The sequence below is a fragment of the Ambystoma mexicanum genome, chromosome 6p (assembly GCF_040938575.1).
Source record: "Ambystoma mexicanum isolate Mex_15411 chromosome 6p, UKY_AmexF1_1, whole genome shotgun sequence".
NCBI lineage: Eukaryota > Metazoa > Chordata > Amphibia > Caudata > Ambystomatidae > Ambystoma > Ambystoma mexicanum.
This window is the reverse complement of record NC_090935.1, coordinates 1517783391-1517809076: the sequence shown is the minus strand read 5'-3', so window position 1 is coordinate 1517809076 and position 25686 is coordinate 1517783391. Positions and strand designations below refer to the sequence as shown.

The window sequence follows — 25686 nt, the reverse complement described above, 5'->3', positions numbered from 1 at the left end:
TGAAAAATAAGTGACAACACTGGTTAACTGTTTTGGTAAAATGCTAGTAAACCAGCATTAAATGGACATCTACTGCCTGAATACCAGCAATGCTATTAACTCCCATCACACAATTTACTGATACAGCTAGCTCAAAATAAATTATGCCTCACCTCAACAAAAGCAGACTGTGTAGGACCACCGGACCTCATTATTTCATGCCAGACCTCATTATTTCATGCAAATCCTTTAAATGAGTTACAAAAGTGTGCTTGCAGTAAACACACACACACAGTCCACATACATATATTTCTGTTAGCAGTAGTGACAATATAGTTAGGGTTACATGAGACATGACTAGAAAAGTGAGAAAATGTTTTTCTCTACTGTAATTTTTGACCTCAGACCTCAGTTGACCTCAGTCATGTACGTTCGCCAAATTTGCAAGCAAATGAAAAAGCCGCATCCAAACAACAAATGTAACGTTTTATGTTTTTTTCATATTCAAAAAATAAGATGCTGAAAAATAGGTGTTTTTTGCACTGATTTTTCCAACAATCACAAAAGAACACCTTAGCGGGATACATCTCTCAAAATTGGTCACTTCGATTTTTGAGATTTTTGTCATACTTGTATCCCTTATCTACAACCAGTGCAGAACACACACATTTCAGAGATTGGATCGGCCAAATTGGACATATTCACCTGTTAGGTTTTCAAAAATGTATCTTTTTATCCTGTGCAATTGGTCCAGAGTTAAACAAAGTATGTTAATGACATGAACGTCAGATAGAAATACACGCCTATGCCTCATTGATTTCAGCACATTCCAACATCCATTTCATCGCCCTGCTAGCAAGCACTTCCAAAGAGAATGAGAAAAAACAGAAACATTTGCAGTAAGTCTGGATTGAGAACAAGTACTTTTGAGCATATAAGTGTTAGCTAAAAAGCATCATTCTTTGACATCCATCTCAGCCTAACACAAAAATAAGAAGTGCATCATTAGAAAGATATATTGATAGGCAGAAAGAAATATAGTTTAAAAGATATACACATCAGCAGATAGGCCGATTAGTAGACAGGTAAATAGTTATATAGAGAAACCGCTTGATGCAGACAACTAGGCAGGCACAAATAAGTAAAAATACATATGAAGACAGGTATATGGCTAGATACAAAAAAGGATAGACAGACAAACTGGTAGGCGTATAAATAAGCAGACAGAAAGGTAGAAAAACAAAGCCAGACAGGCAGACAGATTGATAGAGATATAAACAGATTGACAGAAACTAATATAGGCCCAGTTGTGACCACCCCTTCCTGAACCGTGTGGCCATGCTAGCAACGCCTACACTTTGCATAACCTGTGATTTGGATGTGCATCATTTCACTCTACAAATAGAAATGTCAATGACCTCGCATTATGTTGCCCCACTGCATTCTAGACAAATGCATTAGCCTGAACCTAGGTATTGCCCCATTGCATGTTAGCCTAATGTGTTATCCTGAATCTAGGTATTCCCCCATTGCATTTTAACCTAATGTGCTATTCTGAATCTAGGTTTCCCCCATTGCATTTTAGCCTATTGTGTTATCTTAAATCTAGATGTTCCCCCACTGCACTTTAGCCTAATGTGTTACTCTGAATCTAGGTGTTGCCCCACTGAATTTTAGCCAAATGTATCACTTTTGAATCTAGGTGCCCCATTACATTCTTAAGCCAAAGGTATTATCCTGAAGTCAGATGCTGCCCCACTGCACTCCAGCTTAAGTGTATCATTTCGAACCCAGGTGCGGCCATACTGGCCCCTACCCAGATCTAACCAGTTATCTACAAGCCACAGCCTGTCTCACTCTTCCAACTAGCTCTACTACTCAAGCCACCAGCACTGCATATCCTGTAGCCAGACCATGATCACCTGGCTCACTCTTATCATGCTCCCTTTCTGCATCACGCTGGATAACATACCTTGCAGCGGCAACAGTTACATAGCCTACAAGGATGGCCTAGCCAAACTTGGATGCCCAAGACATTACCCCATCTGCTGCCCCACGCCTTTCCTACCACACCTGCCCCCTTTCCCACCCATCCACCACCTGCCTTCCATATCCCCCACAAACATTGGCCTCCCAGCCAACGCTAACATAACTTACAACCACCTCAGACCAAACGTTCCAGGCTCCGCCTCACCCACTACTAAGCCTAACCACACCAAATCAAACACCAAGACTCTTGCCCCACCCAAGCCGCCTGGACCGACCCCCTCAGTCACTCCCAACGTCACAGCCCGCAATTACAGACTTGGTACTAGGCTCCCCATCACAACTAGCAGGCCCACCACCAAATCTAACACCAAAACCAACAAGAAGTATAAGGCACCTACTAAGCCTACACTACTCCCATTAAAAGGAGCTTTACTTAATGTCAGATCCCTTGCTGCCCACCCTACTGAAATCGGCAACATCATTCTAACCAATGATCTTGACTTTCTACCCTTAACAGAAACCTTGCTTCATGAAGCATCCAGACCTCACTTATCGCTAGCCATCCCTGACAAATACTCTATCCTCAGAGCTGACAGACCCAACGCCAGGGGAGGAGGTGTGGCGATCATCTCAAAATCTTCCCTAGACTTCAGATCAGCCTCCTCAGTGTCATTCACATCCTGCGAGCTACTTACAGTCAAGCTGCAAACCTTCCCCACAAGCACAATCACCTTTCACCTCATATATAGACCCCCAGAACCCTCTGGGGTCTTTGAAAAAGACATCACATCTCTCATTGCTGAAAATTCCAAGCCTTCAGCACAAATTATTATCCTCTGAGACTTTAACCTTGGTTACCGCGACCCGAATGATACACCTGCTGCATCCTTAGCAAATGCCCAAACAGAACATGGCTTCGCACAACTCACTGTCCTCCCCACCCACCAGAAAGGTAGAATTATCGACTGGGTAGCGATTTATAACTGCAAAATAATCTGTGAGGACCCCCAACCTCTGGCTCGGATGGATCACTACCTCAGCCGTCTTGAGGTTAACATTAATCATGCAGTACCCAAAAAATGCCCTACAGCGCCAGCCTGCCCTACCAGAAACAAACGCAACATTACCGCTGAGGCCCTACTACCTCTGATCCTACCCACCCTCAACACACTCCCAGCCAACGCTGATCTAAACCTACTAGTTTACACATTAAATGACTCCATGGCCAAGGCAATGGACAACATTGCCCCTCTGAAACTGCGCAAAGATAAACCAAGAGCTCACCTAAACTCGTGGTACACCCCTGAACTCAAGTTACTCAGAAAAAAGAAAGCTAAGGCACAACTCACATAGAAAACCAATCCCTCTGCGGAAAATAAATCAAATCTTACGAATATATCCTCTTTATATAAAAATGATATAATTTGCTCCAAAAAAATGCATATAATGTCATGATCGATCAGGCAGGGTCCTCCACTAAAGAATTATTTAAAATTCTAAAAGAACTAGAAAATCCCAATCCACCTACAGACACATGTCTGAAAGACAAACCTTGGTGCACTAGCATCCAAAACGCCCTTAACAACAAAATCACAGGACTCCAAACTAAAATTGAGGACAAATGCCAACAACTTTCCAACAACAAGTTTACTAACCCTGGCTCACCAACACCCATCAATACCAAATCGGGCTTCACATTCAAGAAAGTAACTACGGTAGAAGTTCAAAAAATCATCACCTCCTTAAAACCTTCGAACTGCAAAGGGGATAGCTGTCCCGCCCAGATCATAAAAGACGCAGCCAGATATCTTTCCCCCTTCATCACTAAACTTATCAACCTCTCATTCATTAACAACTCAGTCCACAGCAACCTAAAACAATCATGGATCCTCCCACTCTTGAAAAAGCAATCACTAGACCCAACCATACCCACTAACTACAGACCCATCACCACAATCCTATTCCTATTAAAAATACTGGACAGAGTCACCTACCTCCAAATTCAAGAATATCTGGAATCCAACCAACTGCTAGGAATAAGTCAATCTGGCTTTAGACCTCAACACGGAACAGAAACTGCCCTTGTTGATCTTAAATGTCAGATTGATGAAATCAAAGATAAAGGCAAGGTCGCGATCCTACTCCTCTTAGACCCTTCAGCAGATCACAGAATCCTCTGCAACCACCTAGCCACCTAGCCTCTGCAACCACCTAGCCACTGCAGCTCACTTCTCCCCCTCTGCCGTCACATGGATACAATAATTTCTGGCTAACAGAACCATGCGGGTCTTCTCTACTACAGCTGCAGTAGACCCCATCCCCATTTCATGCGGTGTCCCACAAGGCTCCTGTGTCTCCCCCACTTTGTATAACATATTTACAAAGCCACTTTTTGACCAATTGGACAGTCTGGGTGTCACCTACACAAATTATGTGGATGACACCCAGATACTCCTCACCATCACAGGCAGCTACCACATAGATGTCACCCGGATTGACAAAATATTCTGCATCATTCAAGCATGGATGGCCTCTCATGGCCTCTGCCTGAATGATGAGAAGACGGAGCTCCTCCTTGTGAGCTCTCCCAGTAACCTCTCTATACTCAATCCCAACTATAACAACATCATTATTGATGGTCACACCATCCCTATTGCCAAAAGTGTGAAAACTCTCGGCTTTTACCTTGATGCCAACTCTAACCTTTCCAAACAAACTAACAGATCACATCTGCCTCCGCCTACACCGGCAAGCTTATTAGGGCCAGTAGACCCTTCCTATCTACCAACAGCTGCCTCACGCTTGCCAGAGCCCTCATACAGTCTAAACTGGACTACTGCAATAGTCTGTACCTAGGTGCTAACCAAACTATAATTGACAAATTACAGGTACTTCAAAACAACGCTCTTCGTGTAGCACTCAACATTCCCAGGCGAGAGCACATCTCCAATGCTAGGATATCATGCAAATGGCTCTCCATACGTATAAAAATGGATCTGAAAACCATCTGCCTCACGTACAAGGCTTTACACCATAAAAAAGGTAGCGGGCGCCCCTCTCTCGAAAGAACAAGGCATGATAGATAACCTGTTCAGTGGTTATTAACCACATTGAGAGTTTGCAGCCATTGCTTTTTGCTCACTGTACCTTCACAGATGGGAAATATCCATTTGCATATCAGTCTTTGTCCCGCCCACAAGGGCAGTCCAGCACCGAAATGCTATGGCAATTCCTCTCTGAACATGAGTACCACCAGCAACCCCATACACATGTTTCAGCCTTGTTGGGCATCATCAGTGAGGTGAAGCTGAGCCTCTCTAAGCACAGTGAGCAGGGAGTCCACGTCTGGTTGCCCCCAGGTAACCTAGGGTGGTCAACCCCAAGTTCCTTTCAAAAATACAAAAAAGGTAGCAGGCGCCCCTCTCTCGAAAGAACAAGACATGATAACCTGTTCAGTGGTTATTAACCACATTGAGAGTTCGCAGCCATTGCTTTTTGCTCACTGTACCTTTACAGATGGGAAATATCCATTTGCATATCAGTCTTTGTCCGCCCACAAGGGCAGTCCAGCACCGAAATGCTATGGCAATTCCTCTCTGAACAAGAGTATCACCAGGAACCCCATACACATGTTTCAGCCCTGTGCAATGATACTTCAGAGGTTTAGGTACTGCCGCCATGGATCAAAGTGCACAAGTGTGGAATCCTGTGATGTTCAAAGCTGATTTGTAGTCCCTCACTTTTTAATTGCTACAGATTTATTTTTTAAAATGCATCTTTATTGAAACAGGTCTACTAATTTGAGCTATCATTATTCTTTTCTTTCATGATGGGTTTGGGTACCAGCATCTAACTTACCACATTTTTAGCACACTACAATGTGCATGTCAATTAGCATTTTTTTAAAAGCTCTGAAAAGGGTATGCAGTGATAAAATTGCAGCAAAGATTTTGCTGTTACAAAAAATCACGACAAAAATGCTGTGGTTTGCCGCATTAAAGGTGTACCCAGTTACACCATTTAAGGAGAGCAGGGGTTGCGGGGGTGTTCCCCGCTCCCTGCTAAATGTTATAATGGGTACGGAGGTTGCAGGGTTGTCCCCCGCATCCTTTACCTGGATTGCGGCATCAAAATCACAGAATCTTTGCCGCGATATTTTGTGTTCACGGCCATTTTTGCCGCGATTTTAACACATGGAACTCTGAAAAGTCTGTCTTTCAAACCGTAACTACTTATATTAATTTTGTTCTGCTTTTGTCCATGGGGTTGGAGCTTATGCATGCTTGAAGCACTGCTTAGCCTCCTGATTTGATGGCCCTGGTTTGGTCACAGAGATGATATGCTGATACCTGAGCAATGATATTTGGAAACAATTTGTTAAATGATCAAAGTGTACAGTTTCAAAACCATTTGACAATAAATGCCTTTTTTAGAACCCTCACCACAAAATGTTTGGGCTGCCTTTTGTAATTTATTTTTTGTAATTTCTAATTCTGGGTTTGGTTTGGGTCACAGCAACTCATCACTTTCTTAGGCCTTTAGACTTATGAATAGTCTTTTGGTGTCTCTGTATTGAAATTTGTGATATCATTTGGACTGCCTTTTGTGCATTTTTTCCTATGAATTTTGGTGGGTTGCTGTGGGTTGAGGGTGCCCCACTGATATGGAGATGTCAACCTTCTGCATGGTGCCGATACTTCGGTGTTCCACTTTTTCACAAAGGCAATTTGTTTCTACCCAAGTTGAAAAATGTCAATAGGTCCTCATTAAGGTGTCAAGCATTAATGGCTGTACTTTAGAAAGTAATCTATGAAACAACTTGTGTAACTCCTCAGTCCATCCTGCCCCATTTAAAGGACCCCATTTTGAAGATGATCGTGCACCTATCCGTAGCGCATTGCAACTTGTGAGCCACTTCATCTGTTCTACTGCTGTACTTGATGTAGCTGCAATGCCTAAAATCATCAACCCACAAATGAGCGCCAAGCTAAGGGAGCACTTTGGGACTGGATATTCCTCTACCTAAATCCAGGAATAACTCATCGTTGTCAGAATTTACCAAATGTGGTCTGGCATCTACTGAAAGACCAGTGGGAATGTACACCCATAAAGGACAGAAGCACAAATACAACTATTCTCATTCATTCAATACGTTTATTTGGAAAAAGACATTCATTAAACAGCACAAAAATACAATTTAAGATTTTCCACATTGACCCATAGCACAGATTACCATCAAAACACCTTACAATGCATCTTACAAGGCCTCAACTCATCAATTCAATGCAGGTAGACAAAATACTGAAGAGTCAATACACAGAATAACCAGGTTACTCACCGTAGTGACCACCTTACTCCTAGTCCATAGTCCCCTTTCCTCCATACTTATGGGACATCTCTCTGTCCTGTGGGACGGGACCGAAGCACTTTGCAAAAAGCATCCACATTTTTTTTTCAAAAATGTGTCCTTCCTCTCTTTCTTGTGCGGGGCCCGGCACGCGGCCGTATCCCCGCCCACCTTGGCTCCGCCCCGTGCATCTCCCATCAGTCCTTTTCTATCGCCAGGTCAGAGACCTATTAGCAATAACAGAGGAACCTTATTAGAGGGGACGGCGGGCGTATGGAGGAAAGGGGACTATGGACTAGGAGTAAGGTGGTCACTACGATGAGTAACCTGGTTATACTCCTACGTCCCGTCCCCTTTCCTCCATACTTACGGGAGATTCCCAAGCACTCCCAACAGGAACTATGGGTGGATGGAAATACCCCTTACTGAAAAAGGTTCTTCAGCACAGCCTGACCAAACTGAGCATCAGCTCTTGAGCTCATGTCAAGACAATAATGCTTACAAAAGCAGATGGGGAGGACCAAGCAGCTGCCCTAGCGATGGACTCCCAGGGGACATATTTTTGAAAAGCAACCGCGGCTGCCTTGCCCCGCACCAGGTGTGCATGAATACCCTTAGGAGGTTTCAGCCAGTGGACGGTGAAAAACTATGTAATGCAGGTGGCGATCCACCGAGAAATAGTCGCCTTAGACGCCTGCTTACCCTGAGGGTTACCAAAAGTCACAAACAGTTGAGAAGAACACCTACGCTCGGAGGTTCTGTCCAGATAGAACTTAAGAGCCCTTCTGACATCGAGACAATGCAGAACCCTTTCTGCCTCTGAGGGAGGGTTCGGAAAAAAGACCGGCAGGGAGATCGACTGATTCAGATGGAATTCAGTTACCACCTAAGGCAGGAAAGCAGGATTTGTCCGTAGGACTACCTTATTCTTGTGAAAGACCAAAAAGGGATGCTCCACCGACAAGGCCTGGAGCTCACTCACCCGTCTTGCTGACGTAATGGCGACCAAAAAGGACACTTTCCAGGACAGGTACTTGAGGTCTAACATGGCCATTGGCTCGAAAGGCTTATGACACAATGCCGTCAGGACTATATTTAGATCCCACAACGGGTGCGGACTAAGAATTGGAGGATGAAGGCATGTCAAGCCTGTAAAATGCCTCTTAACCACTGGGTTACTCAGAGAGTAAGAATATTGGTCCGTAGAAAGGTAAGCAGAAACCGCTGAAAGGTAAGTCCTGCATGACAGAACATGGACACCCGACACTAAGAAGGATACAAAGGACAAAACCGTGTCAACTGTAGCCCCCCTTGGGTCCAACTGCCTGTTTAAACACGAATGACAGAACCTGAGCCATTTGTTCTGTACTGGGACCTAGTGGAGGGTTTTCTGGCTGCCTGGATAATATGCATGTCATCCGCAGACAAGTTAAGATGTTCTAAAGACTTGAACTCAGGCACCATGCCGTCAAGCTGAGCGATTGTGGGGAGGGGTGCCACATCTGCTGTTCCCCCTGATGAAGAAGATCGGGGGTCACTGGTAACCTCATCGGCGGATACCCTGACAGGTGTTGAAGTTCTGAGAACCAAAACCTGACCGGCCACCACGGGGCTATGAGTAGAAGGGAACAGTTCACCTAGTTCTTCAGCTTCCAAATTGCTCGATGGACTAGAGGCAGAGGCGGGAAGGCGTAAGCTCTCATGTTGTGCCATGGAATCTCGAGAGCATCCCCAGAGAGGAGGCTCCCAGCCCCCCTCTGGAGGCATACTGAGGAAGCTTCTTGTTTACCGCTGTAGCGAAGAGGTCCACCTCTGGTGTGCCCCAACGCAAGAAAATCCATGAGAGGACCTCCGCCTTCAACTCCCACTCATAGCTGACCACTGTCTGCCGGCTGAGGGCATCCGCTGTGACATTCAGCTGGCCCTGGATGTGCACTTCAAGCAGCCAAACACCATGAAGCACAGCCCACTCCCAAATCTGGATGGACAGGTCCACGAGAGGGGGAGTCTTGGTTCCCCCTTGCTTGTTGATTTAATACTTCGACACTGCATTGTCCGTGCGTATGCGGACCACCTTGTTGGCTATGATCGGTCTGAACGCCCTGAGAGCTAGGAAGATCGCCAGAAGCTCTAAATGATTTATGTGGAGGAGCTTGACCTGAGGCAACCAGAGATCCGAGACCTGAAGAGGATCTAACGTCGCACCCCACCCCAGGAGGGAGGAGTCCGTCGTGATCGTCACCGTAGGGGCTGGGTCCTGAAACCCTGCACCCACCGACAGGTTGCTGAGAGATGACCACCATTCCAGGTCCACTCTCATGGAAGCCGGAATCATTATCAGCGTGGAATCCGGGTCCAAAGCCTGACGCCAAGAACTCCGAAGAGCCATCTGAGTCTGCCTCATCTTGAGACGAGCAAGAGGAAGAGCCAACACGCACGAGGCCATGAGGCCCAGAAGCCTCTGGAACCACCAGGCCGACATGCTCTCCGACTGCACAAACATCTGACATGTGGCTAACAGATCTGCCATTCTGTCCCCGGTCAGGTACACTCTACAGTAGATCGTGTTCCAGCGAAAACCCAGGAAAATCAAGTCCTGCAAGACCGTCATGGAAGATTTCCGCCAGTTCACCAACGCCCAAGATGGAACAGGAGCTGAAGGAGAGACTGAAGATTGCCTGCTGCTTTCAGCAGGCAAGGACTGCGTAAGAGCCAGTCGTCCAAATACACATGGATACCCTGCAGATGAAGATAAGCCGCAATCACCGACATCATCTTCGTGAAGACACGTGGCGCAGAGCTGAGGCCGAAAGGAAGCACTTGAAACTGGAAGTGCTCCTCTCCCAAAGAGAAACAGAGGTATCTCCTGTGTGGATTCCAAATCAGAATATGCATGTACGCATCCTGAAGATCCACCACGCTGAGCCAATCGCCCATCTGCAAGGAGGACCGTATCTCGCCGGGCGTGATCATCTTGAATTTCTCTTGGGGTAGGAAAAGATTGAACTGGGAAAGGTCTAAGAAGGTGCGCAGGCCAGCCTGGTTGTGTTTGGGCACCGTAAACAGCTGGGAGTAAAAGCCCTCCCCTCACTCCCCAAGGGGAACGGGTTCTACAGCTCTAAGGTCCAGAAGTTTCTGAACCTCGGCTTTGAGGGAGGGCGAGCCCCACAGCTGAAAAGGAGGATTGAAAGGTGGGGTAAGACATAGGGGTAAGCGGAAGCACGCTCGAGCGACTGACAAGACCCATCTGACTTCGGTGATGGTTTGCCATGTCTCCCAATGAGACGCAATGCGTCCTCCCACCGGGGTCTCGTGCGAGCGCGGAGAGCCCTCATTTTGTAGGTTTCTCTGTGGTGTTGCCACCTGAACCTGAGGAGGAGGCTGAGGAGCGGGAGAAAAACTGAGTCAGTTGTTGCCTCCGGTGGTTATTCCCCAAAGGGGTATCCACTCTGTGAGATTTCCGGTCTAGGAAGCCCCTAAAGCCAGACCGGCTTTGTGACAACGGTCTCTGGGTTTTGAAAGGGGCTTTAACAAGGACCGACAAGGACTTAGCTGTCTGAGTGCTATCCTTCGTCATCTGTTGTAGAATAAAAGAGCTCCTTACCATCAAATGGAAGGTCTAACACCTTGTCCTGCACTTCTTTTGAGAATTTGGTAGCATGCAGCCACGCCTGCCGTGAGGTATCAACCCCCAGTATAAGGCCCCGAGTCAAGGTGTCTACTTGATGAGCCACAGCCTCCAGGAGATCTTGGGCCAAGACCCTGGCATCGGATAATCCCGCTTTGAAGTCTTTCAGCTTCTCGACCGGAATGAACTCCTCAAACTCCGACAGACCTTTCCACATCCGCATATTAGCCCCCGCTAACACCAGTTCAGCATTGGCCTGCCTGAGCTGCAAGTCCGAGTTGGTGAAAATCTTTCTCCCAAGGGAGTCAAGGAGCTTATCCTCCTTTCCCAGAACCTGAGTAGCCGTCATGGAAGAGGATGCTGCAGGCCTGGACTGCAAAGTGGCTGCAGCCACCACTGTGGAGGAGGGGGGGCGGACAAGACGACAGGGCCACCTCTTCCGAAGAATGCAGCCTGTATCGTGCGTCAATTTTCTTAATGACGAAAAGTCCAGAGTGTGGCTTTTCCCAGACCCTGCGGACCTTAGCCAGAACGTCCTTCTGCAAGAACAGGCCGGTACGCTCCAAAGGAGACAGGGTGAACACCCCATAAAGCACACCCTCCTGCGGAGCGGGTGCCTCGGGCACCAGAACATCCAAGAAGCACATCATGTCCAGTACCCGGTCATGAAAAGCTGTGATAGAGCGGGGCAGGTCCTCGTTGTCCTGATTGCCTTGCGCGTCATCTGACAGGTCAGGATCCTGCTGAACCGTGTCGGTCACTGCCTTGTCCATGGGGGACAAAGGCGGCAAAGGCAGAAGAGTCGGGAAGGCACCGTAGGCAAGGGAGGTGCCGGCGGAACCACCGGAGGTACGGGTGGAGCCGGAGGCGCGAGCGGACATATCTCCCTAAAAAGCCCTTTGAAATATTCCCTCATGGGGTCGGTACGCATGAGCGTTTGAAATTTGCCGCAAAAGGTGTCCTCCGGGGACTGTTTTGGAACCAGAGGAGGCCTCTCATGAGGGGAATAATTCCAGGGACGTAATCGGGAAGGGTGCCACACCGGCCCCTCCACCGACGTATCCACATAAATCAAGAGTGCCGACCCAGCAGGCAATGAAACATTGTGCTGAAGGGGCATCCGGGCGTTCCAATCATAAACTGGCCAATAAGGATGCGCACAAGGAACTCTATGTTCACCCACGGAACCAAGCCCTACATTTGAGGCCGATGGCGTAGTTGTAGGGGTAGCACCCAAAATGGACGCCGCGGTCGTGGCGGGAACAGGCGCCATTTTGTCATCACCTGAGGGGAACTGCGGCACGTGAGGAAGTGAGGCAGGGGTCCCCGTCAAAGGATCAGGGGTCTTAGCTTTAGCCTTGACACAAGGAACCTCGGCAGAGCCGGTACTATGAGGCCTGGAATGTTTCTGCAGCATACCAACCGCCAAAATAGCCTTCCCAGGAAGGACCTCGGCACTGCCGGTAAAAGAAGAATTTTCCTTCTTTGCCCCCTCAACAGATCTGGTGTCGCTGCAAGAGCGGGAACATTGAGAAAAAACCTTCACCGATAAGGCCTAGTCAGGCCTCTCAGAAATGTTGGTAGCTTTAGCCTCTGTACGAAGGACCTCGGACCCAGGTCCGGTAACATCCGTTCGGTGACACCAAGCTCCACCAAGGCCTCGGGGCGCACCCCAGTCTTACTTTTGAGGGAAGCCGATAGAGAGGCCTCAGAGCTAGCTCTGGTACCCCACGACTCAGTAGAACTGGGCCTACAAGCAGCCCCCACAGGAGGGGCCTCAGAGCGTGCTCCGGTATCCACAGGCTCCTTAGGGAGACCCTCGGAGAAAACTCTGGTACAATTATTAGGCCCAACGGGCACCTCAGGGCAATCCCTGGTGACGGAGCGATCAATGCCCCTGCCAGCCCGGGAGGAACCCGGAAAGGTATCCCCCGGCCGGGATGCTCTGAAAAGTAAAGAACTTACCGGGTGTTTCTTCTTTTCATCGATCAAGGCCTGAAAATGCAAAGGAGGAGTTTGTCGAAACACCTCCTCCCACCGCTCCAACCGACGTTGAAGTGCCCGGACCAAAAGGGAATCACAGAAAAACAGTCCCAACGGTGATCCGAACCCAAACACTCTAAACAAAGAGGATGGGGATCCGCCCTTGTGAAGCGTCGGTGACATGATGAACAATCTGGAAAGTCTAGTTTGAACGACATAGACCGACTAGTACACGATCGCTAGCGAGAGCCAGAGAGGAAAAAAAGGGAAGAAAATCTTCCGCGGATGCAAGTGCGTCCAGTCCTGAACGAGCGGAGAAAAGGACTGATGGGCGATACGCGTGGCGGAGCCAAGGTGGGCGGGGTTACGGCTGCGTGCCATGCCCCGCGCAAGAAAGAGAGGAAGGACACATTTTTGAAAAAAAAAATTGGATGCTTTTTACAAAGTGCTCTGGTCCCGTCCCACAGGATGGAGAGATCTCCCATAAGTATGGAGGAAAGGGGACGGGACGTAGGAGTATAACCAAGACACCTTTTCTCAGATACACAGCTCTTTTTACAAACAATGACAATGCCCAAGCAACATATGAAGAATCGAAAGAATAAAGGAAAGATAATGCGGACCAATGTTGTCTCAAATTAAAATGTCTAAAAAGAAGGCAAATAGTGGCCTTTCTAAAGTCCACATAGGCAGGGCAAAACAGGATAAAATGAGATAGATCTTCAACAGCAGCTCCACATGTCAGGCAGCTCTGAGAATCTGAATAACCCTTCCAGCTTGCAGCGTTTCCCCTCAACAGCAAGCTGTTGAACTGAGCATGAGTAATCAACCAGCTAGGAGTGAATAATAAAATGTGTAAGACTTACCTTCTCATTTGACCAGTGACGCAACCAAAAGAGGATTGGTTCCACCGCCCACTGGTCCTCCAGGAAGCCAGATCCCAGCTCCTGGTGCACCACATAACTAGGGGCAGACCCTGGGAGTCCCAAGAGGCCCTTAAGGAATTTATTTTCCTATATTTGTATATCAGATTTGTAGATCAGACATTTTTGTGCAACCTCAAAGAGAAGAGCCATAAAGGACAGCAACCTTTGTCTGGGTATCATAAACTTTCAATATCAGATCTAAAGGTTGGCCAGGACACCGGGCTGTGAAATGGAAAAGCCCACCCACATATTGTCCCATTTTCAATTGTTGCTTCCCTAGATGGGTGTTACCTGTTACTGTTGCTGAAAAACGAACACCCAAATAGTCAAATTCCCTATTCTTTGGATAACTGTCCCATTACAACAGTACTGTTCTGTGGAATGATACACTGTACAGTGTACGAGGGAGGGGTTCTGTGCAGTGTTTTATTGGATACTGCAGGACGTAAAGGTACCCATAAGTGCCAAAAATCCTTAATATTGATGAATGGGTGGAAGAGCTTCTAACTGTCTCGATGTATGAAAAAGCCATTTATAAAAGCAAAGATGAAATTGAACATTTCTGGGATATTTGGAGATGTTTTCTTGATGTTTATGGAGAGTCTTGATCTTTCGTTGGGATTATTGTGTCCCTGATTCTGTGGATTGCTGTCATCTATCATTGCTCATGGTTGTATACATTGTACTTATGATGTTCTTGTATTTGTTTGCTGTATGAATTTCTGCCTTTCCTGTGTTCTTGTTTCTTTTTCTTCATCTTTTCTTTCCCTTGTGTATCTCTATTCCTTTCTCTTTAATGAGTTGCTTAATAGTAGTGTATAATTTGTTGCTTTTTATGCTGCTTAATGTCTGCTTTTGCTGTTGATTACTGTTATGAAAATAAACATTTTTGAACGCCAAACATCCCTATGGACATTCGGTTCTCCCAGTATCGTTCTCAGAATGTTATATTAAAAAAAAGTTTACATAGTTCCTGTATAAATATGTTTTACTGTACTGTGAGATAATGGCTTAGATTATGGACTAACAAAGATGACGAGTGAACTGTGGACCAGCTCAAATCTATGATGTCTCCCCATCATGGAATGAAAGGAACGTACATACGGAATCACAGAGCCTTGCTCAGTGAACCCTCTGTTTGAAATGGCGAACTGCAATCTGTGTTAGACTTTACAGTTTCACTCAGCTGAGGCTTGTGGTGGTGTTACCTTGTGCTGTGTTTCTACATTTTTTGTAATGGGTTAGGAGATAAACTGAACGCATTAAAACAAGGTGTAATGCTTTTGCACCTTCATGTTTCCCTCCAAACAATCTTCCAGCTAACAGAAGGCGAAGGATCAGCGGGCAGCTGAGATAACATATCTGCTATGCTTTCCTCCTCCATCTTGTTTGAGCATTTTACAATGGATTCTGCCTCGCATTAGCACCTGCTAATGAAAAAGAGGATTCAATTAGTGAACACTGAGTAAACGTAAAGAGACAAGATAATTTCACTTTTACACTCTTACTCTTTACTTTTGCACTCTCTCCTCCATAATTGCATGCAAGGGACCACACAGCACATAAGTGCAAATGTTGGTGGCCACTTAAATGCAATTTGCATGTTTTATTTTTAAATGCCCCTGATACTTTACTGTACTTGCCAAAATGATCTACTCATTTCCAATCTGTGGGCATTTATCCAGTACTGTTTTTTCCTTTGCATTATGGGATGTGCAGTCCTGGTTTTATAATAGGGAAAAATGCTGACTGTACCGAACTCTTGTGTTGTCACATGCCAAAGAATCTAACGGGAGTGGAAGGGCTGTCACGAGAGAAGACGGAAAAACTGCTTTAAAAAATAAATGATTATTGATTTGGCTGAATACATTCAACCTTTCAATTTATAAGTATGCAAAAGATAAAACCCAAAATAAAACAATGCTTTACAATTGACAAAAAAGAATATGTACCTTTTGGATAAAACAATTCACAAACAGAAACACATGTCTATCAATTACGTGAAAAATCTTGGTGATTCCACTTGATTTAGTATCACACTTGTATAAATAACAGTAATATTGTTAAACTATCCTGCGAAATCACCAGAAGTCAACCTGCATCAATTTAATTGTAGCACACCAAGAAAATGTATTGTCGCAATTCTGAGAGAAGTTCGATGTGCACAGAAGATGTGTTGGCAAAGGGCTTTTGAGTCAGCAATTTTGAAGTGCTTAAAATGACTTTTCAAATAGAAGGAACGCTTAATACAAAGATTTGGACATTCTGCGATTAGATGTTTCAATGTCTCAGGCTGACTCGGGTCCTTACAAAACTGACATATGTTTGCAGTTCTGTCAATGATTTTTGGTCTTGCCAGTACGTCATTTGTCGAACACAGATTAAATCTTAATCGCAAAAAAGCATTTCTCAGTAAATGTGATGGACATTTTGCTAGATAAGGCTCTAAAATGCAATATTTTGAAATGATGTTTCTTAAAATCAGTATACATTAGACATGTTTGCTGCGTTTTGACCCAATCAAATTGAAGTCATTTTTGTTTAGCGCGTGTTGGATTACCGAGCAAAAGCTCTATTGATATATCAGCAGCAGCCAATATGTTTATGACTGTGGTCATCCACATGGTTATGTATTTGTGATCTAACGATGTTACGTATGAGGCTAATTTATATAGTAGCATGTCTGTTTTAGGTGCCAGCAAGCATTTCCTCTATAATGCGTATAATTTCCATGCATACATGCCATAAAGAGAAATCAGACCCAGTTCAAATCTAATCATTGCACTTGGTAAACATTGTGGGAGGTTCAACACGCGCCTCCAAAACTTCCCTTCCCTTTTCTGCCAGAAAGCTCTGGAAAGACACTTTTAGTTTGTGCACTATACAACATCAGCGGTACCGCCTTCTGATTGAAAAAAGTCAAGACTGGCACACATGAACATTTGCCGTATCTCGCATGTATCAGTCTTGCCTGGGAGATTACAGTCTGCATCTTAATTTTAATATCGGCCAGATATGGAAGGCCACGGGCTTGATCATTTACATTGACACCTAGATAGTGAGAGTCATGTACTAGCTCAAGTTTAGTGCCATGCAATGTACAGCTAATTGATTTGCTACCGCTCCGTGCCTTGCCATAATGCATGACTTTTGTCTTGTCTAGATTAATTTGCAGCTGATTTTCCTCAGCATAAGTGCCTATTGCGTTTAACAACCTCTGTAAGCCTTTCAGGGTTTTTGATAATAGCACCAAGGCATCTGCATATAGCAGCCACGGAATTAGTTGAGTTCCTAACTTTGGTGCATCCGTCATGATGTTAGTAAACCTTTCCTTCAGATCCGAACAGAAGAAGTTAAAGAGGGCTGATGCAGCCCTGCTTTAGACCTCTGCAAGGAGTTATTTCTGCTGCCATTTCCACGTACAATGTTAATCGCACCTTAATTGAGGTGTTGGTGTGTAGCAGATACATTTGAGACCTAAAGGACGATGGACATTCTGCTTTACGTAACTTGGTCATCAACAATTGTATGGAGACAGAATTGAAGGCAGATCGAAAGTCCACAAAGGCCAAATACAGGGGTTGTTGTCGGGCAAGGAAGTGAGCCTTTATGTCAGTGATTAGCATCAGATTAATTGCCATGCCCACCCCAGCAATAAAACCCATTTGGAAGGAGTCTCAGCGCTGGAATTTCATTGTCCAGTCATTGAAATTCCACAGGATGAAACAGGCAAATATTTAACCAGGTGCAGCAAGCAAGGCGATGGGGCTTATAGTTGGCTAGAGACTAGCGATCGCCTTTCTTGAAAATTGGCACAATTATAGATTTGATCCATGACGTTGTTAGAAGTTTTTTTTTAATACATAAGTAAAGATGTTATAAAGAATTGTGGCCCAGGCCTCTGGGTGTTTCTTGAACATGGCATTGGGAAGTCCGTAAGGGCCCGGGGTTCTCAAACGACTGGATCTTTGAATATAATACAGGAGGTCTTCTTCAGACACTTGAAGATGCACATTTTGTAATGGTGTTCTAGTGCAGTCAGTGGCGATAGCACCAGGCAATGCATACACAATTGCAAAATGTTCTTGCCATTGCTGTTCAGACACTTCATTGATCTGAATGGGCGTCTGCATTAGATGATTTGCTCGATTAAGTAAATTCCATGTTTGAGCTGAGTTCTTGGCGGCAATTGCCACAAGCATTTGCGCTCTGCCTTTTTGAAATAATAGGGCTCTAGGGGCCCTTATCCAATTTTCATATTTGGTTTGTAATAGTCTAAGAGCTTGTGTTCTTTTGATTGGAGAAGAACGCGGGTAAATCTCTTGGCTCGACGAAGAGTAGTTTTCCTGTCCGGTAATTCTGGATCATCATCATGTGTTTATTTATATAGATCTTTCTCGTTGTTATTGATGATTGATGGCTAAAGAGCTGAAGCGTGCTCACACAGGGTCCTCCCAGATAATTTACATGCTTGTCAGGAAAACATTGGTTATGGACAATGCAATCATTTAAATGTTGTAGAGTTAGGTCGGACCGTTGAAACCGGTTTCTCCCTCCGGTTAATGTTAGTTGTCCCTCATATTTGGACATGGTGGGATTAACAAGATTGGCGTTCCAGGACCAGCTGAAACTCAACATTTCGTGATCGCTGTGTGTTTTTTTCTTCATTTAAAACCCTATTGCATCTGCAAATACATTTCGGTCTATATAAATATAGTCAAAGATGGCTTCCTGGCGACTTCTATGCCAGGTGCATTGAGGAGGTAAGTCACCAGGGAGCGCTCCATTCACCATTACTAACCGTCCCTCCCTCATAAGAGAGGACCATCTCTGCCGCACTGGATTTTCAGTTGTGGTGCATTTGGAGAAACATTGAAGATTCCAATCTCCTACCAGAATAGTGTGTACAATTTAGGGGGCCTGCATCACAAGATCTAAGACCATTTTGAGATCTCGAAAGAATGTATTGCTGTCAATTCCTGCTTGGTTCCAGTAGACATTGATAAGTGCTATCCCTCTAAATGTGGACCCAATTTTCACTAGTTGTATGAATTGATTTGGAGCAGTCCATAGCTGGGTCCTGAACCAAGAAGCTATTTTGGTTGCAACAAGAAGACCTGATGTCAGACTTCCTTTGACAGATGTTTCAGCCTCACGTAAAATAACGTGATGGCCGTCCCAGAGAGGAGCCATGTCTCTTGCAAGGTAACAATATCAAAGTTGTTTAAGAGATTGCTAGAGCTGTCCATCAGATGTACAAACCCTTGTGTATTCCAACTTGCCAGATGAACATGACACGTAGGTTGCTGCTTGGGTTGTTATGCATGGGTGTTACGCCACATATGGTGTTGGTTCGGATGATCAGAACCAGTATCTGGATTTTGGGTTATTTGCCAGTCCTTGTCTGAACATGTGATTTTAAGAGGCGGCATTACAGTCATGGTTGGGACTGGTACCTCAATTTGCCTAGAGGAAGTGGGGGGAGATAAATCTTGAGTAATCACAAATTCCAGAACACATAGATCCATTTTCACTTTCCAGATGGCATTCAGGACAACACCTGACTGGATCCACAATCTAGCGACCATCAGACCTGTCTCCTCAACAAATTCAACTTGATATATATCCAAGGTAGTTATGTCCTCGAGACTAGGAATGCCACTGAATGCGTTGAGGACACTCGACCTGTTAAGATCATAGATCGCATACCGAGATGGCCGACATTTCATAATTAGATGATGGTAATGCGGATGACAGAATTTATGTTGGCCATGTGTTTCCATTCCACCCTTACTTTTATTATGTGATTGCATTGGGAGAGTCAACATACTTTTCTCTGAATATTGGATCACGTTCTTACTAGGTAACCATTGCATAGAAGCGGCATTTGGAGTAGTATGATCATTCTCTCCTCTCCACTCCACTCATCCACTCATGCCTTGAAACACTTGTGTATAGGTGCGTTATAAATGCCATATCATATCATTCAGGTGCATCTGTTGGTGTGTATTGCGTTCTTTAATATTGTGGAATGTTAACTTATGTTGTGAGGCAAGATAGAGTTTGACAGATTTTTGTATCTCCGCTCGTCTCTGTTCTAGTGTAAGACATTCATTGCCTAAAGGCAAGGAAAGAGTAGGACAGGATATATCAGAGCTCACACTCTGTGTTGGTTGGTGAGGAATTGAGAGAGTGATGCCCCTCTTTTGCTGTTCAGCAACAGCCAAGTCTAAGAGCTCATAAGGTGAGATTGATATACAATTTTGGTTTTTGTTATCTTTTTTACTTTGTGAAATTTTCACGTACTTCTTAATTACTGCCGAGCTGGCTATCGCCCTCTGTTTTTTTGGGGCGGGTAATTTTTGCTCATACTTGGAGTAAAAATAGTATAAGACTGTTTCGTCTTGGGCTTAACTTGTGAGGAGCCTGTGGCTGCTAATGCCGGAGACAAAGGGGAGTCCACTTGACACGGGTCCTCAGCGTCAGCTTCACAAGGCCGAATTACTTGATCGAAGGTAGGCAAAGAGCTGCCCTTTGACTTAACAATACTATCCACGCCTGCATTGAACAAAAGAGCACATAATTGAGTGTGAGCTCTAACTAAGACTGGCAGCGATTGAGGGGATGACAAACCTGCCTTGACAGAAGTCTCCAAATTCGTTGTCACATCACGTTGTAGAAGTTGTGTAATGAGGGATGTCTGGTGGTTAATTTTGTCATCCAAAGTCTCAAACAGCTTGGTGAATGAGATAAGTGCCGTATTCATGGCAGTCAAACTAATGTCTGGTAGTGGGGAGTGTGCTGGTTGACAATGGGAAGTGGGCTGTGTTTGCGGGTTACCGTCTATCTTGCGCGTCATGGGATGAGTAAATGATATAGCTAGAGCTAATGAATTATGCAAAGAATAAGCAAACATGATTGGTGATTGTGGCAGATTGAGGGAATCAGTTGCACGGGGCGAAGTCAGAGAAACTATTCCTAGTTGTTCCGATGCCGCCACCCGCCATATGGAAGAGTCCGTGACCAAATGGATTCAGGCTTGAATCTGCTCTTCCTGTTGTCGATGTACCCTATTCGGTCGCAACAGGGAATCTGGCTCGGTAGTTATAATTTATAGGTTCATTGTTAACATCGGTTAACAGGGTATGTGCAGGGTGCACCTGGGAGCTATTCAATTGATTACATAACCCTTCATCTGCAGTGAAGGAACAAGTTGGAGTAGGACCTAGGTCAGCAGATAAAATCGTTGGAGTATTTGTGTAACCTGCTGCCATCAACGATACGATGATAGGACTCAGACCGCTGGGACCCGGCACAGGAAAAATCGAGGTCTCAGCTAGCTTCAGTTGTAGTAACGTGACTTATATTAGTATATATTTTTTTGTAATGTTGACTCCGCTATAGATTATTTATTTGCCACCGTCGGAGCGGGGGAAGTTCTATGAGGTGTTCGCCTTAATTGCATCGTTACCTTAGTAATTTCTTTAGGCAGTGGCATGGCAGACCTAAGTGTATAAAGCCCTTTGGACATGGTTAAATTGAATACTTACACTATTAACCACGCAGCTAAATGCAACAGTTGTCATGAATGGCCGGGTTCGACCTTTCTGGACTTTATGGTCCTTGATGCACCGTGGCTTTAACTCTTCAACCCATCCAAAATGGCCACTGACACAGGACTGCGGCGGTATAGCCTTTGCATGCACTCGCCAGCTCCCTAGAAAACCGGCATGCCCCCGCGGCTCCGCACGTCTCAACCCTACCCCTACGAGTTACTAGACGTGTTTGAGTTCACTCTCTGTTTATCGTGCATTCTACTTTCCTTCACTCCTGGAAACCCCCCCATTCTATTCTTTACCTTTCGTTATCTGCCTTCCTGGATTAATTGACATTGTTCCTGGATATTCGAATGCTACCAGCTTGGCAGCCGGCTTCCACGCTGGAACCCGAGGACTCGCGTTTCAGCTTATACAAGTCACGGTTGGTGAAAAAGAAAGAAGCACATCCAGGAAGACGGCAACAATGATAAAAAGGTGAGAAAGAAGGGAGCTTCTGACAGATTGAGATGCCCAGAACCTGATACGGAAACTGATATGGAAGCGGCAGTCCAAGACCTCATGAGAGGTATGAATTAACTACCGAGGTTCAAAATCTTAAAGCCGAAAATGCAGCCTTAAAACAGCTGGTCCTATCCCGGGATTCCGCAGTCAAGGAAAGCGTTCTGCTTGGCGGAGTTGTGGATAAGTATGATGGATCTTCTAGGTCCCTATGTTCCTTCCTTGATTTATGCTTAGTGCACTTCACTTTCAAACCCTACTATTTTTCTACACCACGAGCAAAGGTTGGATTCATGATATCCCACTTAACGTGTAATGCATTAGCCTGGGCTACTCCCTTGGTTAATTCTGGAGATCAGCTTTTGGATGACTACGAAGGATTTATGGATGCCCTAAAAGCCATGTTCGATCGACCTGAGCTTGTCTACAGCGCACAAGAAAGACTTCTTGAATTTAAACAAGGGAGTCAGGACATGCTCTCCTACGTCACTCGCTTCAAGCAGCTAGCCAAAGAAGCAGATTGGTCTCAAGAAGCCAGTTTCACTCTCTTCAGAAGAGGTTTAAACAATGAAGTTAAGGATGAGCTAGCCAGAGTGGCTCGTTCAGGAACCTTCCAGGCCCTTACGGATCTATCCTTGCAGATAGATTTCAGGACCCATGAGAGAAAGGCTGAGAAAAGAAAGGCGAAAACCTCCCCAAAGACAGCTAATGAATACTTAACTACCAAAGAGACTGTTGCTCCACGAACCCCTGATCCGGAACCCATGCAACTAGGTGCCTTTAGGGGGCCAATTTCTCCACAAGAAAAGCTCCACAGAATCGATACTGGTCTCTGCATGTACTGTGCCTCTGACAAACATTTGGTTAGAGAATGTCCTATAGCACCACCCCGGCGTTTGGGAAACGCCAGCTGCCGATCCTAAACAGAGCACAGCTTCAGGAGAGAGATGCCTTCTCCGCATCCATTCCTTCCTTGAATACTCCTGGACAGAACACCTTAGTACTTCTACAAACTGTACTGAAAACTACAGAGAATGAATCCTTTCCCATTCTGGCTCTTGTGGACTGTGGTGCCATGGGGATCTTTATTGATCATGAATGGGCCACCGCTCATGGGATTCCGAGAGAGCTCAAAGAAGTGATACAACCCGTGGAGGGAATCGACGGAAGACCTTTGTCTTCAGGTCCTATTACTCATCAAACAAGGGAACTACAATTGTCAATAAACAACCACCAGGAAAGAATACCGTTTGACATCATAAAGGCTGCCCACTATCCCATGGTACTAGGCATGCCCTGGTTACAGAAGCACAACCCTTACATCAATTGGACAGCAGGTTCCTTGTTCCTTGGCTCTGAGTTTTGTATGTAACACTGTTTATGTCAGGACACATCCCGGATCCCTCTAGTAAACTCTCAGAACCACGGACCGCCCTCCTTGAGTGTGTCCAACATTATCCAAGTACCGGAAATTTACCAAGCATTTTCTGATGTGTTTTCAACAGACATTGTTCAAGCTCTTCCGCCCCACAGACCTGAGGATTGGGCCATTGAAACAGACTCTTCCGTTGGTATCCAGGTACCTGGGTACCTGGATACCAACTTAACAAATGGAACCATCCGGACTGCAACATCTCCCGTAGGCTTGTCCTTGTTTTTTGTTCCAAAGAAAAACAGAAGGGAGTTACGACCTTGTTTGGATTACCGTGGTCTTAATCAATGTACCCTCAAGGACCGTTATCCATTACCACTCATTTCAGATATTCTGGAAGCTGTTCGAGGAGCTGTTATATTCACCAAAGGGTGCTTATCATCTCATGAGAATTAAGGAGGTAGATGAATGAAAGACGACCTTTAGAACTCCCTTCGGCCACTTCGAGTATTTGGTCATGCCCTTCGGTCTGGCCAACGCTCCTGCGGTAGTCCAACGATTCATGGACAGAGTGTTCTCGGATATGTTGTTCCTTTTTGTTATCGTATACCTGGATGACATATTGATTTATTCTAAAGACCCTCAGATTCATGAAGAGCATGTTAAAGCAGTTCTACAGTGATTATGAGAAAACAAACTCCTGGCCAAACCTGAAAAATGTTTATTCCATACTCAAACCGTTCACTACCTGGATTTTGTGCTCAGTCCTAAAGGAATTGGAATGGACCCTGGCAAAATAGATTCCATAGTCTCATGGCCGGTGCCTACCACTGTGAAGCAAATACAATCCTTCTTGGGACTTGCAAACTTTTACAGAAAACTCATTCCTACCTTTTCTGCAATTGAACAACCCATCGTGGCTCTTTTAAAGAAGGATACACCATTTGTTTGGTCTACAGAACAAGAGAAGGCCTTACAACATCTAAAAAGAAAGTTCACTGAAGGTCCTATCCTAGCCCAACCCGACAAAGATCGAATCTTCCTGGTGGAAACCGATGCTTCTGACTATGCTATTGGGGCAGCCCTAAAACAAGAATTTGAGGACAAGATGGAACATCCAATTGCCTATCTATCCCATACTTTGACCCCAATTGAATGTCATTACTCGGTCCTGGAGAAAGAGCTTTTGGCCATCCGACAAGCATTGACTGATTGGCGTCATTTACTCCTGGGAGCTAAATATTCAGTGCAAGAACGAACAGATCCCCGGAACTTACAAGTATTACAATCCCTGGAGTGCAGAAACAGTCGCCAGGACCGTTGGGCCTTCTTTTTTGCGCAGTACCAGTTTCAGATCAACCACCTTCCCGGAAGCAATAACATTGTTGCTGGCGCCTTGTCCAGACGCCCTGACTACGAATCTGTGGAGGTCAGGACATTTCCCAAGATGTTTCCAAAAACTGTGTTTGTGGCACAAGCTAATTGCCTCCTGGAAGACATCCATGCCCATACTCCTTCATCAGATCTCTGGAAGTAATACACCCAGAATAATCATTGGAAATTGAATACTAAGGATGGTTATCTCTTCAAGGATCAACGACTGGTCATCCCTACACAAGGACTGAGAAATAAAGTCATGAATCTCTGTCATGATACCTTTCATTCAGGACATCGAGGCATCACTACCACCCTTCAGCTCACACAGAGACAATTTTGGTGGCCAAAAATGATCACTGACATAAAGGCCTACATTCAATCCTGTGCTGTGTGCAATCAAAAAAAACACGACAATAGAAAACCTGCCGGTCTTCTGTATCAACTTACATTACCAACACGTACTTGGGAGTTCATCGCTACAGATTGTATTGTAGAATAACCACCATCCCGGAGATATACAACCATAATGGTTACAATTGTCTTGTTTACCCATACAACTCATTTCACACCACTGTTTAAATTGCCCTCTTCGCTTTAACTTGCCGGGATATTTATTGGACACATATTCAGACTTCATGGATTACCATCCAAGATCACCTCCGACAGAGGTCCGCAGTACATATCCCAGTACATATCCCAGTTCTGGAAACACCTCTGTCAAATACTCGGGATTCAGCAAGCATTGTCTTCAGGATATCATCCTCAAACCAACGGAATCACAGAAAGAATCAACCAGACCTTAGAGCAATATCTCTGCTGTTTTGCTATCAAGGTCCAGGATGATTGGTCACTATTGACTCCGGTAGCTGAATTCGCTTACAACAATTCAGATCATTCGGCCATCAAGTCCTTTTTTCTGCAGTCAAGGATTCCATCCTTCGGTTTTACCATCAAATTTACCACATCCTACCCCGGTACCTGCAGTTGATTCCTGGATTGAAAAATTGATGAATGTCCCCAAGGATGCT

At 45.2% G+C, this 25686-nt stretch overlaps 1 protein-coding gene across 7 annotated transcripts in view; it reads right to left on the bottom strand.

Moving 5' to 3' along the window:
• The window catches only part of NRG1 (neuregulin 1), a 2309699-nt gene that overhangs the window by 1976001 nt on the left and 308012 nt on the right, over positions 1–25686 (bottom strand). The window lies entirely within an intron of this gene.